We start from the raw sequence: 7,556 nt of genomic DNA on the forward strand, positions 1-7,556 counted from the left end.
GGGTAATATCATCTGCATATCCTACATTTTTTATATCTTTATTTCTTGGTATCGATATTCCTCGTATTTCTTTAACAGAGTTAATATATGTTATCATGGGTTCTACGGAAATTAAAAATATACTCATACTTAGTGGGTCCCATTGTTTTATTCCTCGTTCAAGTTGTATCGTTTCACTAAGATATCCATTCATTATTATTCGGGATTCTGATAAGTTATATATGGACTTCAGTATATTTATCAATTTGTCTTTTATAACAAATTTTTGAAGTGTTCTATATAAAAATTCTTGATCTACTGTATCAAACGCTCCGTTGAAGTCTAATGATAATAGTGATGACTCACCAACTTTGTTTTGTTCCTGCACCAAAATATCTCTTGATATTGTTAACATATCTGAACTTGATGGCTATTGACTATCTGAACTTCTTCTTCCAGAAATTGCTGTTTGGTTTTCGTCTATTATTTTAGGCAATACTCGTTTTAATCTATTTGCTATCAATTTAGTCAGTATTTTATAATCACAGTTCAATAGAGATATTGGTTGATAATTTTTAATTTCGTCTTGCTCTCCTTTTTTATGTATAAGGGTCATATATCCCAATTTCATTTCTTTTGTTATAGTGCACTTTTCAAATATTTCTTCCATTATTTGGAATATGTCATTTTTTATTGTATTCATCGATTTCTTATAGAATTCAATACTGATTTCATCAGGTTCAGGTGTCTTGTTTTCTTTAAATGAGTTGATTGTAGCCTCAATTTCTCCAATATTTAGTTGTCTCTGTAATTCATCAGCTTCAGTTTCATCAATTATCTTTTCACTATTTATGCTATCTAAAAAACAGTTTTTACTATGATAATTAGTTGTCGCCTTGGAATATAACTCTTGATAGAATTTCTTTAATATTCTCATTTTATCTACTATTCTTTCATGCTTTATGCCTCTCTCATCTTTCAACTCATTCACATGAGCAAGCATTTGTCTTTTTCGAAGTTTCTTGAAAAAAGTTTTGTTGCATTTTTCATTTGCATCAAAATTGTTCGCCATGGATTGAATCTTGATTTTACTATTATTTTCATTCTGTTTTTTCACTATGTTTTGTTTTATATTGTGAGAAGTTTCTCCCCTGAATGAAGTCTTTTCTTTAAATTTTCCAGCTTTTTCAAATCTTTCTCATATTCTTTTTTGCTGATTTGGCAGATATTACAGAATGTTTTATTACAAGATCTTTAATTTTTTTCTTAATTTCAGTCCACCATTGTGTTTTGGTTTCAAATAATCCTTCAAGAGTTTTCCAATTTGCCCATTTCATTTTCAGTTCATCTTGAAACTTCTCTTCTTTGTAAACATTGATATTATTCTTCCAATATCCTTGTCCTCTTTCCTCTGTCGTTGTGTTAATTTGCATTTCAATTGAGTATATATCATGGTCAGAATACAGAGTGGGTTTACAAACATAATTGATTACTTTAGTTTTATTTATTGTAGAATAAATACGGTCTAGTCTGGCCTGTGTTAAATCATTTCTCCAAGTAAAAAAATTTCCAGTTTTCGGCACGATCTCATAAGAATCTATCAAAACATTTCATTAATTCGTCCAATGATTCAGAAACATATTCTTCCCGTGGTCTTTTTGGTATAGGTGTTTTATCACGATTGATGTTATGTACGCAGTTTGTATCTCCTCCTAATATCACTGAGTACAAATCTATATAAATTGTCATAAAAAACTTCTAGTTCTTGTGTTATTATGTTTGTCCTACAAGGTGCATAAATATTTACAATATGCACTTTGTCACCATATATACTTGAATCAGCAGTTGACCAGTGTTCCCTCTAAAGTGCACGCGCACACAGGTTTCAGAGGCATAGATTTACTTCGCAAAGACGTATTTCGATGTAATGTAACAATGTTCTCGGTTGGCAGGTTGACAAAGTTTGTTGTTGGCCCACCCATTACCCGGTTAGAACGCCAAAATTTCTTCATTCGTTTTTGCACAAATATTAGTCATTTCCAAAAAAGTGCGCACACACCAAAATTTCTGCGCACACATACTACAAAAAATTAGAGGGAACATTGGTTATGACTCTTCCCTGATTATCCCATTGAACATTATCAAATTTTACTTCAGAAAGTTTGGATTTAAACAATATAGCTACGCCTTTTGAGTTAGATGAGCCAGAATTCCACAGAGATTTCCCCCATTTCCATTCTTTACTCCAACATATTTCTTTGTCTGGAGTACTATGTGTTTCTTGTAATAATAATATATCTGCTTTTTGTTTTGATAATTCTTCAAATATACTTTTTCTTTTAACATTATCTCTGAATCCATTAACATTTATTGTAAGAATATTGATATATACAATCATTGTGCTTATTAGGATTAATTTTTCAAGTCTAAACTGTCTATTCACTCATGTTTTGTATAAACTGATTTGCTTCTTGTAGCGTCATCGTTTTTGTCTTTTTCGAAGATTTTCTCTTTTTAGTTTTGGTCCCTTCCGCCTTGGAATTCCTCAGAAGATAAGGAATAGTTCTTTCGCAAGTTGAGTTACTTTTCGATGTAGTTTCTTCTGTTACATTCTCGGTACTATCTTCTTGTGAGTTTTCATTGCTTTCGTTGTCTTCACTTATATCTGATATTCCACCAATCATTCCAGATTGAATATCAGATGTTTTTCTTTTAATAATTCGGGGCGACATTTATTCAGTTTCGGCCTCTGTCATGTTTTCTTTTTGTCTGGTATCTTTATCTTCCGTCCTTGTAAATTCTTGTTCAGTTGGTTTGCCTTTATCTTTATATCTTATAAATTTTGGTATAAACTGTTCACATGATTCCTTCGCGTGCCCAGTATTTCCACAAATTCTGCATGTGGAACTTGCCCCCAATATTTTACAAATAAGGAATGTCCTTTAATTTTTACATAGCTTTTTATTGGTCTATTCATTAAATCCTGTTTGTTTATGAAAAATCTGCGAATGCCATTTTTCAAGCTGAATCTGTCTTTCAATTGCATTATATCACTGATATTACCATGGTTTTCTTTGAAATGAACTTTAACATCCTTATCTTCCATAGGTATCGGAACATTATGTATAATCTGTGTAATGGTGATATTTCAGCTCCCGTTTTTTTCATTAAATTGTACTTTTATACATTGCTCTTCTTCTGGAAAAAGTGCAATCATGTTGGGTTTTGTTGAAATGCTTTTCATCAAGTTTATTTTTTTTCTGTAATTCTCACCACGTTCGGCTTTAACCTTTAAATAGAACAATAATACCTAGGAATTTGATAGCAACACTAGAGCATTTCACCAAATCTGCATGGCTCGCATTTTTTTCGAAATATCTATACTCTATCAAAGACTATATTTATCACCCTTGAGTGGCGCGACCGTATAGGCACTGCACATGTACCTCCTATATTTCGCCCATTCATATTACCGGTATATGGTCCCACCACTCAAGGGTGCTGTATCTACGCCTAAATTTTTATTTTATCATTATGTATATACAGATGGCCTAAAACACAAATGTATTTGGTGTATTGTGTTGTCCCTATTTATACATATTGTCTTGTCTTATAAACTCCCTTGTATAAACAGTTCTGTGTACTCCTCCCTTACCACTTTCGCCACACCAACCCATTGCCCCACCTTACACAATTGTCTGTATAAGGGACCATATCATATGCATTTAATCTAACATTTTTTGTTCTGTACTTGTCAAAAGGGGTGCATGTCGCACATTTGTGTTTTAGGCCAGTACGGTCTTGTGCACGCGTCCCGTCTCCAATATTAATATTGTCAATTTTTTATATTGCTTACTACTACGAGACTAATAAACATACATACATACATTTCCCACAATTTTTTGTCAATAGTTATTACGTCTGATCTGGTTTTAAATGTAATATCAACAGTATTTTTCGAAGTCATCAAAAATCCTTCTACAGTATCAAATTCAATATTTACTTTTTTGAAAAATTCCCAAACGTCTTCTCTTCTTACTATTTTATCTTCTTCATCTTTTCTTCTGATATCCTTCAGTTTATCAGAATATAAAGACATCTTGTCACATGTCCTTAATTCCGGTCTTACTACTTACTGAATACAGCGCGAAACACCGCAAAGAGCGCAAAACAGCGCGAAACAGAGGGAAACAGCGCAAAACAGCGCGAAAGAGCGCAAAACAGAGGGAAACAGTGTGAAGCAGAAAAAAATTTTGCAATGAGTTCGGGGCACCTTGTTTTGAGTTGGGGTACCACGGCAGCAAATTAAAAACACAAACCAACGTATGTAGCCAGTAATGCTGTAATGGCAGGTCTGCCCCTGCTGGTGACACATTTTGGGTACCATAATTTAGAACCTTTTCCACATGGATATGGTTGGCTTTAGGGTTAGGGTTAGATAAAAAGGGACCTCCAGAAGTATGTGCACCAAGATGGCGCACAACCTGAAAATGGTATATGTGTGTGTGTGTAGCGGATTCAGGTTGTGCGACATATTGCTGCACATACTTCTGGAGCACCAAAAAGGTAGATAAAATTTCGCATGATGACCTATAATCCGGTACATAACCTTGTAAATATGCCGGAAACAGCGCCATAAAACCATGGCGAGAGGCGCCGTGGTTCTTTCGTGGCAGGAGGTGGTAATGACTGCGTCTCCTGTTTTGCGCTGTTTTCCTCTGTTTTGCGCTGGTTTCCTTCTGTTTCGCGCTGGTTTCCTCTGTTTTGCGCTGTTTCGCGCTATTTCGCGCTCTTTGCGGTGTTTCGCGCTGTATTCAGTAAGTAGTAAGACCCCCTTAATTCTTTATTGTTTAGATTCAGCTCTATCAAACAGCGATTACGATACCGGTACCCTATTTTGGGCAATATCCTATAATCTTAAATCTTAATAGCATAATGATGGTTTCAATCACATACCCCATTTTACAAGCTTTTTTTTTTTTTTTTTTTTGCCAAATTCAAATCCATTGCCAAATCGGATTTATACAAATGATAGTTTCAGCGTTTTGGTGTATCCAAATAATCAAATATATATTTCAATATTATTGCATGAGGTCCAAATTTTATTTCATTTTTTTTTGTGATGTAATTTAGGTGATTTCATACAATGAATAAGTATACAATGAAAATATAAGACAAATATTAAATAATTCAGACCAGATACATTTACCGGTACCATTTAATTCCATATGTCAGTATATCCATGAAGTATGTCCATTTGTGCATGAAGTTTAGACATAATTTTCCCATTATCATCAGTTATATATATAATATAAATTAACCCATCATTAGCATTTTTATTTTAAAAAAAACAAAATTTTTGAAGAATTAGATACATAATCAGAAAAACACCTATCATGCCATAGGTGATTTCTACATTTTCCATCTATGTAATCATTTTACACAAATTAGTAAATACGGTAATCTGTTACATAAAATCTGTTACATATTGTCATGAGATGGCCAGTGGTTGCATTGGAAACTTGATATTATAGCATGATGGATTTATTTAAAACCTCATCAATGTGTTGATCTTGCATAATGTCATTTCTGCTTCCATCGTCCATCAAACCCATGCACCCCAATACCTTACATTTAAAAACTGCCCTCAAATTGCATTGCATCCCATAAATACCATCATATTTTATAGAGTTTCAATATTGCCAGATTGCTGACTTGCGGTTTGTCCCTAAAAACAGTATCTTTAAAAACTAGCAGCAGCTATCGTCACTGTGTCACAGCTTGCCTGGAAATACCGCCTACCCCACCGTTAACAGAAAAAGTTCGCCCCTCGTTTCCACGGAAGCTTTGTACGCAAAACAAGAACGAGTCATAAGCACATCGCTACTTTATAAGACGCGGTCTAGAAAAAAGCACAAATCTTAGAAATAAGCACGATATGGGAGCCCTGCCTATGGACCTTTCCCCGACTATTGATCCCCGAAAAATTCTTCCTATACCATTGCAAAATTTTCGAGTGCTTTTGCGAGTTGGCGCCTGTAAAATGGGGTATGTGTTTCGAACCATCATTATGATTCATCGCATACAACAATCTGTTTTTTTTAAGTACCGGAAAAGAATTTTAGCCTAGTCTATCACAGCTATTTCTACACTAATTTTTTATTACTGCAATTAAATTAAAACTCCTAGGAGGACAAAGTCGTCATTGAATTATCTGATTCCTATTTAAGTTTCCGAAACGCAACAGAAAACTAACGAATAGAGTTCAAAAACACGAAAACGAGGTAATGTTTACGACCACGCTTGAAAATCTGTCTGAGTGAGAAAAGTGTCTGAGCGGATGCAAAAAGGGAGCATTGTTACGTCACTTTTGCATCTTGCTGATTGGCCAGTGTCACGAAGTAAACGAGAAAGTCGATACTCGTGGAAAGGTCCATAGGCTTATATACATATAAATAGAAATACTGTAGAGCAGGGGTGTGCAAAGTGCGGCCCGCGGGCCGAATTCGGCCCGTGATGACAAACTGTGCGGCCCGCGGAGGAGTGCCAATTTTGAATGGTGTGCGGCAAGCTAAATTTGTTTTTAATTTAGTTTGATCTGGTTTCCTTTGCGTTGCAAAGCTTATATTCGAGTCCAATTTATTATCTATGCCTATGACGTTACAACGTCCTCACAGCGAAGCGAACAACGCGATTCACAAGGAAGCTGTCACTTGCCGAGCAGCGAACAATTGAAAGAAAAATGCGGAGTAGACGCTAATGAATTTGTAAGAACGGACAATTGAAGATTAAGCAACTGGAAAGCAGTTTGAAAAAATGTAATATTAAGAGATACAAAAGCTGAATGAGTTTTGGTTCTAGCCTATTAGTTGATTTTGTTGAAATCTAATCTAGAATAAGATTTGACAGCAAAGTATTTGGAAATGAATCTTGGCGTATTATATCGAAAACATCTCAACTAAGATAACTTTCCACATTTGAAAAAAGTCATGGCTTTAAATATGACACTTTTCGGTTACATCTTTTTTCTAAAATGGGGGTCATATCAAATTGCTAGCATTTCCATTCAAACAAATTTGGATAAAAGTAGTCGGGAAAAGAATCCAGCAGCAAATTTCTCCCCAAATTCGTTTAAATTGGGTGTGACAATATATTTGGAATACAGTTTTAAGACATTTATGCGTTTTCTGCAAGGACCCCTTATGATGACGACATGAGATCAATAATAAAAAGAATCTATTTTGTGCCTGCAACTAATATAAAGTCTATGTTGAATGAAGGTGCGGCCCGCGATTTTACTCAGTTATTGATATTTGGCCCGCCTGCGAAAAAGGTTGCACACCCCAGCTGTAGAGTGTGCGCTTCGCTGTGGAAAATCGCCGCTCCGTAGCGCCACCCAACCGTCCGATTGATACACAAAAACTCGCAAGAAGAGTCGCAAGGTAGCATCCTGTGTTAGGAGGTCGCTGAAAATCATGTAACAGAGGATAGAATTTACATATTTATCCCGGGGCAGAGGAAAGGCAATGTTTGTTTTGGAATTGTGTTTTTACTCAGAATGTCTATGATTATATCTT

General features: G+C 35.0%; 1 long non-coding RNA gene across 1 annotated transcript; it reads right to left on the reverse strand.

The window, feature by feature from the left end:
- Positions 1 to 3,127: 3,127 nt before the first annotated feature.
- LOC144420908 (uncharacterized) lies at positions 3,128 to 5,719 on the reverse strand. Its single transcript, XR_013474790.1, has 2 exons — positions 3,983 to 5,719; positions 3,128 to 3,268 (listed from the first exon to the last, which is right to left on the reverse strand). It is a non-coding gene; the product is annotated as an uncharacterized LOC144420908 (long non-coding RNA).
- Positions 5,720 to 7,556: the final 1,837 nt, after the last annotated feature.

Source organism: Styela clava, chromosome 1 (genome assembly GCF_964204865.1).
Source record: "Styela clava chromosome 1, kaStyClav1.hap1.2, whole genome shotgun sequence".
NCBI lineage: Eukaryota > Metazoa > Chordata > Ascidiacea > Stolidobranchia > Styelidae > Styela > Styela clava.